This window comes from Sminthopsis crassicaudata, chromosome 3, assembly GCF_048593235.1.
Source record: "Sminthopsis crassicaudata isolate SCR6 chromosome 3, ASM4859323v1, whole genome shotgun sequence".
In the NCBI taxonomy this organism is placed as follows: Eukaryota; Metazoa; Chordata; class Mammalia; order Dasyuromorphia; family Dasyuridae; genus Sminthopsis; species Sminthopsis crassicaudata.
In genome coordinates, this window is record NC_133619.1 from 654,876,179 (window position 1) to 654,888,203 (window position 12,025).

Below are 12,025 nucleotides of genomic sequence, written 5' to 3' on the forward strand. Positions count from 1 at the left end.
CTTTGCTTATGTGCACCTGTGAAACTAGAATTGCTCTAGGATTGTGAAAAGTGCAATAGAGAATTGTGATAAGCTAGAATTGCTCTAGAATTGTGAAAAGTTCAATAGAGAATTGTGAGAAACTAGAATTGGTCTAGAACTGTGATAAATGTAACTAGAATTGTGACAACCTACCTCACTGATATTTGTTAACTAGAATTGTGATGTTTTACCTTGTTGACTTCCCACCTCAGTGTTGACATCCTACCTCATTGGCATCCAACCTCTTTGGCCTATTATCTAGAGTATGACTTTGATGAATGGGTTGAACACTTGGGCCACTGTTGAGCCTGGTTCTCATGTCATACTTCTGTTTACTGATCTGCTGCTTTGGACCTCCTTGGGCATAACACTCTGTCATCTCATGGATCAAGTGAACTATAGCTGGTGCTAAAAGTTTAGCTTGGTGAGATGTGCGGTTCCCTCAAAACAAGAGAAAGGGAATTGTAAGGGCCCTTTAAATGGGCAGCACCACAGGGCATCATTGAGGCCCGGAAGTAATTTCTGTGGATATTAGGACTGCCTTGTAGGTGGGATCCTGTCCATTTTAAGGTAGCTTCATAATGGGTGACTCGCTGATTGGCTGTGTGTGTGACCTCACAGGCCCTATATAAGCCCACTGCAGGCAGCAGTAGCTCTCCTTCCCAGCCACTTTTCCTGTGGCCTAGAGTAGGCTCCAATTATGGGAAACTAGACACACAGCCCTCCCCTTAAACAGAGACAGAAAGAGAGACAAAGAGAGCCACCAAGAGAGGCAGAGAGAGACCCTGAGAGGGAGGGAGGAAAGGAGAACAGAGGAAATCTGGGAACACTAAGCACCACCTTCTCAGCTGCCAGAGTTTGAGGCATTGCCCTTACTGATTGCCATTGTTTCATTTGCTCTTCAAACAACCTTCCGAGGCAGGGGCTGCTGTCCCTGCGCTGACCACATGAGGAAAGTGAGGTGCACGGCAGTTAAGAGGTCAGTCTAGGCTGGGTCCTCCCTGAATGCATTGTCCTATTTGGGAAGCTCTGAAATCTCCGGGGAGTTTGGCTTCCCCTGTGCCAGGCACTAGGCCAAGCCCATGGGAAGGAGTTACTCAAAAATCCTACCTTCCCTCCTCCTCCCCCCAGTTCAGGATAGTCTTCCCTTGTTGTCAAAGTCGCCGCCCTCCCCTAGGATGTGGAAGTGACAGAGATGGCAAAGCCCGCCCTAGCCCCAATACTGCCAGAATGAAACCGAGAAAATCCGAAAGAGAACAAGGAACAAGGCGAGGAGGGTTTCTGCAAGGACATTTTATTAAAGTGTAGCTTTTGTCCATGAGCACACTTTCCCCTAGCATTCCCCGACCATCCCCCACACCCCTCCCAGGGGCATCTCAGATAAGCGATGGCTTCTTGTGGCGAACAAAGCAAAGCCTGAAAGGGGAAGGGAAACGTCCGAAAATGTGGCTCCGCTCTCAAGGCAACTCGCAAAAGCCCATCGCCAAGGCCTTTGCCCTTCTGCCAAGTTCCCGGGCAGGGCCGCCTTCCCTTCTGCCTTGTGCGGGCACGACGGTTTTCCTCAGCATCTGCCCCCTGCCCTTGGAGGTCTGGCAGCCTCTAGAATCTGTGCTCCCGGCATCAGGAAGTGGAACGGGGTCTTCCCCAGCTCCACTCACTCGGGCCAGGGTCCGGATAGGAAGAGCAGCTGGGCCACAGCTCCAGCTCCACCCGTACAGCCCCGAGGCAAGGCCTCCCGTGGCACCTCTGGCTGTGGGATGCGAGCGGACATGGGGAAGTGGCCCCGGGCCTTCCCCAGCTCCACTCCCACGGGCCACGGTGCGGGCAGGAAGAGCAGCTGGGACCCCGCTCTCGCTCCTCCCAGGCAACCCTGCGGCAAGGCCTCCTGTGGCACCTCTGGCGCTCGGCTGCGAGCTCGGGACAAGGAAGGGCCTCTCCCCCATCCTGCGATCGTGCTGGGACAGAGTGCCAAGGGGAAGGAGGCGCAAGGCCCGCTCCCTCGGAAAGCCCTTCAGCGCCCCTGCTTCGTGCAGGACCGGATCCTGCCGCGGCCATGCAGAGCTCGGAGCCGGGAAAGAACGCTCGCCAATCCCGGCATTGGGGTCTCAACTTCCCACTCCCACTGCCCTCCCAGCTCCCTCTGCTGCGCACCTAGTTGGCCCCTATGTCCCAGTGTTAATGTGAGGGCGGCAGCCACCAGGGGGCATTCTCCGTTCTGGGGATTAAGCAGGTGAGCAGACTTACAGGCTGGCGATTTCAAAAAGGGAACAAATCTCCGGGGCGACCATCGCCATTTGAACCAAATGAAGGCCACGTCCCTGTGGATCCTGGGGAATGATTTCCCAAAATTGAAAAAGAGCCCTCCCATTGAACCCTTCCCTCCCTCCCCGAAACTTCCCAAGCTTTGGAGGCCGCCTCCTGTTCTCCCGCCCGATCCTCACCACCGGCGATACTGGGGACAGCCTCGCTGCGATCCCCGTGGCTGCCATCGGCCCTTGGGATCTCCACAAAATCGGGAGCCCAACCAAGTAAACGGAATTCTTCCTCCGCATTCTGTCCCTTGGCTGTCTTTGCTTCACGCCTAGACTCGGACATGGCGGCGGCACCTGTAGCTGCCCTGGGGCTGGAGGGGCGGGCTGGACGATCTGCAGCCAGGGATGGCGAGTCCTTCTCTCTCTCTAGTTCCCCTTGCTCGTCTCCCCCTTGCAGCTCTCCTCTCCTCTCCACCGTGTGCGTGGCTGAGCGCTAAGCTGGCTGGCGGAGGGAATGCCTGCCCAGGAGCTGGGGCTGCCCTTTTATATGCGCCCTCCCCCAGCCCCGCCCCCTGCCGGGAAAGTCTCCTGCGTCTCCGGTACTCGAGAAGGTGTGAATCCGCCCCCTCCCCAGGAGCGCCAGCCCTGCCGCCAGCTTCACCCCTCAGCGGCCTCAGGCTTCTGCCATTGGCGTAAACCCACACCCGACGTGCTTTTGTCACCCTTGTTCGTGTCCCTTCCAACAGCGGATTTCCCTGGCATCGGCCAGCTCCCCTTTGAGCTCGGCCCCACTCTCTCCATTTGCAAAGAGGGAGAAAGGGCCTGTTGGAGTCTGGGCAACCCACTCGCCCGGCCTGTCCAGAAGCACCCGACCTGAGGCAAGCGCGAAACTCGCGTGTTCCTGCAGCCGGGAGCAGCACTCTCTCCCGAGACTGTGACTGGGGCCGCTCCCCTCCTCAGCACAGATCCAGGGGGCGATCGCTTCTCAGAAACCGCCAGCACCGCCACCAGCAGATGATGTCTCTGAGCAAGGCGCGACAAAGAGAAACGGACAAGGAAGAGCTCGGGATTGGCCCCAGGCCGAGCAAGAAGGCCGGCGCATATGGAAGGTCCCTGATTCTGGTTGTCTCTTCATTAGTCCGTCCTGGATGCGGAGCAGGAAAGAATCAGAGAAGCTCAAGGACAGACTGTCTGAGAGGGACGCCGAGCAAAATCCCTCACCATCTCTCCCTGGGGAGTCCCAAGACAAAGGCTTCCTGCGCACCACCCCGCCCGCGTTGTCAGCAACCCATCCAAGTCTTCCAGGGACAAGGGGAACATTCATCCAGAAGCCCAAGGGATCAGTATGGTCTTTTTCAAAATGAAACTTTGTTTTTCAAAACATATGCCGAGATAATGTCCAGCCTTCACCCTGGCCAAACCTTGTGTCCCAAGGACGTTTCTTTCCCTCCCGTCAACCCCAACCACCTTCCCCAGACGGCAAATAATCCGATATACCTTGAACGTGTGCAATCATTCTGTACATATTTCCCCCGTGGTCATACTGCACAAGGAAAATCAGGTCAAAAAGGACAAAATGAGAAAGAAAACAAAGCACCAGCAAACTAGCACAAAAGAAGTGACAACACTAGGTGGCGATTCGTATTCAGTCCCCACAGTCCTCTCTCTAGGTGCAGGTGGCTCTGTTCATCAGAAGATCCTGGATCCGAGGGGTCTTGCTGGGCCATGTCATCCGGGAATGCGGGTGAGATGGGAAAAGCTGTTTGGTAGCGTCCCTGGCATGGGCAGAACAAAAAGCCAAATGATTTCATTGGGAAAGACTTGCAGTATTGAAACTGCTGCAGGAGCTTGCAAAGCCCTGGCAAGAGGACGATGCTGAGGATTCCCAAAGGACCTTCAACTCCCCTGGGTTCTGGGGAGAAAGCTGTGCCCTTTGCTTAGGTCAGACCCAAAGCAAAGCAAGTTTATTCCCTGGTCTAGCCAGAAGATGGGAAACAATTTTCCAGCTTGTCCTCCTCAATGCGTTCAAAGATTCTGTCCTGTGTCCAGACTTTCCCAGATTTGGATGATAATGGGGAACAAAAACTGTTTTCCTTCTTTTATTGACACTTTTACTCCTCTGCGAACATCTTTCCAACTTATGTGCCAGAAAAGTCCAAAGAATTTCCAGCATGAAAAACGATGCACGAGAGTCTGGGTTTCTCTTATCCTTTCTGGATTTGTGTTTTTCGTCTGAACCCAATAGACAAATTAGAGGTTGTATTTCTAGGGCACATTTTTTAAATGGGGATTTTCTGTACTCCCCGGTGATTTGCAGCACTTTTTCTTATGACAATGCTCATTTTGATTCCCTCATCTGAATATAGCCTCTCCATATTCTTTAGCAACCCTTCAGTTATGTGAATATTTCCCCCTCCTGACAAATAGAAATTGCTTCTTGAGTTTTTAGTTCAACTTGATGCACATGTTTATTCAAGTTTATCCTGTGTTTCTTTTTTTGTTTTATCTCTATTGTCTTTGTGTAAGAAATTTTGCCCTGAAATTAGATATGGATCCACACTTAACACCATATACCAAGATAAGATCAAAATGGGTCCATGATTTAGGCATAAAGAGGGAGATAATAAATAGATTAGAGGAACAGAGGATAATCTACCTCTCAGACTTGTGGAGGAGGAAGGAATTTATGACCAGAGGAGAACTAGAGATCATTATTGATCACAAAATAGAAGATTTTGATTACATCAAACTAAAAAGTTTCTGTACAAATAATACTAATGCAAATAAGATTAGAAGGGAAGTAACAAATTGGGAAAATATTTTTAAAAACAAAGGTTCTGACAAAGGTCTCATTTCCAAAATATATAGAGAACTGACCATAATTTATAAGAAACCAAACCATTCTCCAATTGATAAATGGTCAAAGGATATGAACAGACAATTCTCAGAGGAAGAAATTGAAACTATATCCACTCACATGAAAGAGTGTTCCAAATCACTACTGATCAGAGAAATGCAAATTAAGACCACTCTGAGATACCACTACACACCTGTCAGATTGGCTAAGATGACAGGAACAAATAATGACAAATGTTGGAGGGGATGTGGGGAAATTGGGACACTAATACATTTCTGGTGGAGTTGTGAAAGAATCCAGCCATTCTGGAGAGCAATCTGGAATTATGCCCAAAAAGTTATCAAACTGTGCATACCCTTTGACCCAGCAGCGCTACTACTGGGATTATATCCCAAAGAAATACTAAAGAGCGGAAAGAGACATATATGTGCCAAAATGTTTGTGGCAGCTCTTTTTGTTGTAGCTAGAAACTGGAAGTTGAATGGATGTCCATCAGTTGGAGAATGGTTGGGTAAATTGTGGTATATGAAAGTTATGGAATATTATTGCTCAGTAAGAAATGACCAGCAGGAGGAATACAGAGAGGGTTGGAGAGACTTAAATCAACTGATGCTGAGTGAAATGAGCAGAACCAGAAGATCACTGTACACTTCAACAACGGTACTGTATGAGGATGTATTCTGGTGGAAGTGGAAATCTTCAACATAAAGAAGATCCAACTCACTTCCAGTTGATCAATGATGGACAGAGGTAGATACACCCAGAGAAGAAACACTGGGAGGGGAATGTAAATTGTTAGCACTAATATCTGTCTGCCCAGGTTGCATGTACCTTCGGATTCTAATGTTTATTGTGCAACAAGAAAATGATATTCGCACACATGTATTGTACCTAGACTATATTGTAACACATGTAAAATGTATGGGATTGCCTGTCGTCGGGGGGAGGGAATAAGGGAGGGGGGGTAATTTGGAAAAATGAATACAAGGGATAATATTATAAAATATATATATATATATATATATAATAAAAAAAAATTAAAAAAAAAAAAAAAAAAAAAAGAAAAATACTGATTATGGAGTTGTAGAACCTAAAAAAAAAAAAAAAAAAAAAAAAAAAAAAGAAATTTTGCCCTTTCTGCAACTTTTGATGCTTTATATTATCCTGAGTGCTTCCCTCTACATTTAAACCTAGCCCCACACCAGTCTCATCCCCACCCAACACTCACCTTTAATTGGTCTGACACTGAATCTCTTCCTGGTTCCAGTCATTTGTTTCAGATGTCACTGATTAGAGAGCTTATTGTGCAGAAGGAAGAAATTAATTTTTAAAGGAAGGTGATGGACAAACTAAACAAATATTTTTACTTTTAAAGACACGGGTGACCTTGACAAGGAGCAAAGCTTTCTGACTTTTGGAAGATGGGAAAATTCTGCAATGTTTTCCACATTAGCCTCCTATTCCTGCCTTGTTGACTTCTAAGAGGTATGAACCCCCATTCTCAGAATGAGTAGATTTTTCTATCTTTTTGTCCTCTCCATCTCTTCTCTCATATTTACACTTCAGTGATGTCCTCCATCTCACTTCTTTTTTCCTCCATTATGTTTCCAGTGTGTTTCAGACTCAAAAAATGCTAAAGTTAGACGATTTCCAAATCAATGGGTAAAATTTTTTAAATTAATTTTTAAGTTCACATAACATTTCCAGTCTTTGTGTTATTGTTTGCTTGCATTTTTGCTTTTTCTTCTCAGGTGATTTTTACCTTCTTTGTAAATACGATCTTTCTTTGTGCAGCAAGATAACTGTATAAAAATGTATACATATATTATATTTAACATATACTTTAACATATTTAACATGTATAGGACAACCTGCCATCTAAGAGAGGGAGTGAAGGGAAGGAGGGGAAAAGCTGAAATAGATGTTTTTGCAAGGGTTAATGTTGAAAAATTACCCATGCATATGTTTGGTATATAAAAAGCTATAATAAAAAAGGAAAATAATTTTTAAGTTCAATTTTAACCACATTTGCAATGCAAATTCCTATGTTGGAAATTGGAACAAACAGGTATTATTATCGGACAATCAGCTGCCAATAAAAGGTCTATGGAAATGAGAATAAACGCATATCTTTATTGGAAAATGAGAAAATCATTTCCCCAATCACCTCCCAGTTCCTTAAAGTTTTGTCTATAAAGGACCACAGAAAATACAATGAGAACCCAGAACTGGTAAAGAAACAGGGAATTATCAGACACACTGGTTTAGAAACCCAGATGATAACAGGAGGCTGTTGCCTAAGCTGTCCTACTTGCTTCTTTTACACCTCAAGAATTAGAAATAAGAAAAACCCTGAGGTTTTGTCTGAAGCCTGAACCTGTGCTTGAGCATAAATAATAATGATATAGGTTTTTATTTCTATAAGGTCAGGATTGTGGTAACATGTATTTCATATATTATATATGTAAATATCTATATTACATGTAGTACACATATGTAACATATATAATATAACATGAAATGTAAATAACATTATATATAATATGTACATATAATGTGTGTGTATACATACATACATATATATGTTAACATTTAACCATCCCAGAAACTTATAGAAGAGATATTCCTCCCATAATACTGAATAGTTTCTCCACCATACTCAGGCATCAGTAGGCAGTCACTCTTTGAAAGGGCCTGCAATTCGTTCTCATTTAGAAGCTTGTGCAAAAAGTGGCAACTCCTTTATTGGTATGGTGAAAGGCATCATTGTCCCTTAGAAGTGATAAAACCTAAGTAGTGATCTGAGGGGAGGGTCTCCTTAAGCTTCTTCAGCCACAAGTTGTATAAATAACTAAATAAAGCAATTGTATCGCCCTGACAGGAGGTGGGTCTGGAGAACAAAGCAGGAAAAATCATCCATGTACTGATGGTTGGATCCCCAGAAGGTTGGAGGGAGTGGAGATTTCATTGTCAACTGAGGGAAAAAGATTATTGGGAAATCTCAGAAACCCTCAGAGAAGCAGGTTCAGGTGTATTATTCCCCCTTCCAGGTGAAAGCAAATAAAAACTGGTTTCTAGGTGGATTGGGAGGGGGGGAAAGCAGAGGAGAAATCAACTGAAAAATTGGATACCTCTAGAGGAACAGAAGGGAGACTTGACAAGAGGTTAGATTTCACAGGACATTCGCAAATCCCAAAAGAAGTAATATGCCCAAGATCTCGAACAAACAGATAAACCTGTTTCCTATGAAGAGTAAACTTTTGTGGTTTGGGCACTGTTAGGATAAAGGTTTTGCAAGGGGGATCTAGTCCTGACTAGAACTATTGGTATATTAATGTTTGGCCTATTAACACTAAACCCTTGTCAGTTTGTTCTTTACTAATTAATACACATTCAAACTTCCCTCATTAACCTGAGGTCCTCCTCAATGGGTAGGACTCAGGTTAGATGAATGGTTAGTCAAAATTGCAGAATCAATCAAATATCTTCAGTACAAAAAATACAATTTGTTTTGAAAAAAGGGATTCTCTCCTGATAGGTAATGGGGTTCAACTCAGTTTTTGAGTACTACATCCCACTGCCCTACAAAGCAGGATATCAAGACACCAGGTTACATATCTGGTTTATTTTCCAATAATCATGGGAGGAAAAAGAAGCACAGTGAGAGACAAAGAGAAAGCACGAGGAAAAGAGAATGATATCTTGAAGGGCTGGATCCAATTAGCAGATGACAGAACTTCCACCCTGATGATCTGGATATAATCTGGTTCTCCCTATGAAGAAGGATCCCATCTATGTTGATTCTACTGCTCAGTTCAACAACCAGAGATCCACTACTGATACCATTTGTTTTCCCCAACTCCTTTCCCAGTTTTTAAATTATTTTATTTTTGGTCTGGAGGCCTAAAAGCCACTGCCTTTCCTCATTCTCCTTTCCCCTTCTGAAGTTAATGAGAGGGGAGATATGACATGATAATTAATGTGAAAACAGCAAAGCAGTGATTGAATTATTACTCCCTTCTGTTCCATTCTGACTTTTTCTCAAATTTTTTCACCTGGAAATGGAAAGAACCTGCAATGCTCTTCTCTAAAATATAATGTTCTCTGGGAACAGGTTTCTTGGGGAGCCTCTGGGAGCAGCCTTCTTTTCAGTTCAGTTCAATAATCAGCTCAAATGCATCCAGGAGTTAAAGTCCAGATCCTTTATTGTCTCCTTCAAAATCTTATCTCTTTTCCTGGGCCCAGTTAGCTTTCTTAGAGGCCCCATTTCTCGCCTTGGTTCCAAGAGCTCTGTCCTAATGTCTCCAGCCAGCACAAAGGCAGAATTTGCAATGAATCTGACTCTGCCTCCTAGAGAGTGGGCTTGTGTGCTTCTGATATGTGAATCGCCTGAAGTCAATCCTAGTTGGGGCTCCTAGCTTATTTATACTCTCTAAAGGTGTGAACACTAATATGTGAACTAATGTGGGAACTCTCTAAAAGGTGTGAATACTAAAGATGTGAACTAAATGCATGAGCATTGTCTCTATCAATTCCAGTGACTTATCACCTTGTTTCAAGTTCTGGCCCAAAACAAGAACCCTAGGTAACATTAATTTATTGGCTAAGAATAAAACTCAGAACCCTAAGGAATTTAGGAAGTTATCCAGCAGAAGGGAAAACCTAAATTGATGAGTAGGTCCCTTCAAAACCTCTGGAATTGCAGATTGTAAAGATTGTAAACACAGGAGCAAGGAAATAGTCCTCTGATTGGTTGAAATAGAAGGAGTTTTAAAATAAGGCACATGAGCAAATAATATTTCACTTGGATTCCTTAAAATGTATTACTAAGAACCTGGAAATAACACCTGGAAATTCTAGTCATTTTCTGAGTCCTCTCAAGTTTTCTAGGATAGGTAGGAACTGGAATTCTAAACTATGCCTTAAAATAGCCTGGTTCTTTACCAAGAAAGTCTACATTGGGAAAATGAAATACTTAATGATTTTCCCTATGAAAAAACAATCCCTGATTTTACTCAGAAAATGAAGGGAAGAAGGAATATGGGAAAAAATCCTAATCCTACTGTCACATTCTCCATGCCAGGATAGTCAACTGGTCTCAACAAGGGAATCAAATTATGCATATTTGCAAAGGAAGAAAATGGTAATATCAATACTTTGGAATTACTTCCAAATTAAAGCAGATGGACTCTACCCATTGAGAATACTGTGAGAAACATACAGAGAAAGCACTGAAGCAATAACCACAGACAAAGACAGTGTTTATAAAAATAGATTTTATTGAAATGTTGTGTCCCTCACCAAAATTTTAACTCATATTCCTCCCCCATCATCATCCAGACAGGCATTTCACATTACAAATGAGTGTTCCCAGGTTGCCCACTATCACCATTACTATTCAATATTGCATTTGAAATGCTAGCTTTGGCAATAAGAGTTAAGAAATAGATTAAAGGAATTAGAGAAAGTAATGAAGAACCCAAATAATCACTCTTTGCTGATGATATGATGATACATTTAGAGAACCCCAGACATTCTACTAAAAAGCTATTAGAAATAATTCACACCTTTAGTAAAGTTGCAGGATACAAAATAAGCCCATATATGTCATCAGCATTGCTATATATCACTAACAAAACCCAACAGTTAGAGTAACAAAGAGAGATTCCATTTAAAGTAACTACCGATAGGACAAAACATTTGGGAATCTATTTGCCAAAGGAAAATCAGGAACTATGTGAGCAAAACAACAAAACACTTTGGACACAAAGTCAGATGTAACCAATTGAAAAAATATTAAATGCTCTTAGATAGGGCGAGCAAATATAATAAAGATGACAATACTAACTAAACTAATCTATTTATTTAGTGCTATACCAATCAGACTCCCAATAAATTATTTTAATGACCTAGAAAAAATAAAAACAAAGTTCATGTGGAAAAACAAAAGGTCAAGAATTTCAAGGGAATTAATGAAAACAAATCAAATGAAGGTGGCCTAGCTGTACCAGATCCAAAATTATATTATAAAGTAGCAGTTACCAAAACCATTTGGTATTCACTAAAAAACAGACTAGTTGATCAGTGGAAGAGGTTAGGTTCACAGGACAAAATAGTTAATAACGTTGGTAATCTAGTGTTTGACAAACCCAAAGACCCCAGCTTTCGGGATAAGAATTCACTACTTGACAAAAACTCCTGGGAAAATTGGGAATTAGTATAGCAGAAACTAGGCATTGATCCACACTTAACACCATACACCAAGATAAGGTCAAATTGGGTTCATGATTTTGACATAAAGAATGAGATTATAAAATAATTTAGAAGAACATAGGATAGTTTACTTCTCAGACCTGTGGAGGAGGAAGGAATTTGTGTCCAAAGAAGAACTAGAGATCATTATGGATCACAAAATGGAAAATTTTGTACAAATATAAGTAATGCAGATAACATTAGAAGGGAAGCAATAAACTGGGAAGACATTTTTACAGTCAAAGGTTAAAGTGAAGGCCTCATTTCCAAATTATAAAGAGTATTGGCTCTAATTTATAAGAAATCAAGCCATTCTCCAATTGATACATGGTCAAAGGATATAAAAAGACAATTCTGACATGAAGAAATTGAAACTATTTCTAGCCATATGAAAAGATGCTCCAAGTCATTATTAATCAGAGAAATGCAAGTTAAGACACTTCTGAGATACCACTACATACTTGTCAGATTGGTAAGAATGACAGGGAAAGATAATATGGAATGTTGGAAGGGATGTGGGAAAACTGGGACACTGATACATTGTTGGTGGAATTGTGAATTCATCCAGGCATTCTGGTGAGCGATTTGGAACTATGCTCAAAAAGTTATCAAACTGTGCATACCCTTTGATAGAGCAGTGTTA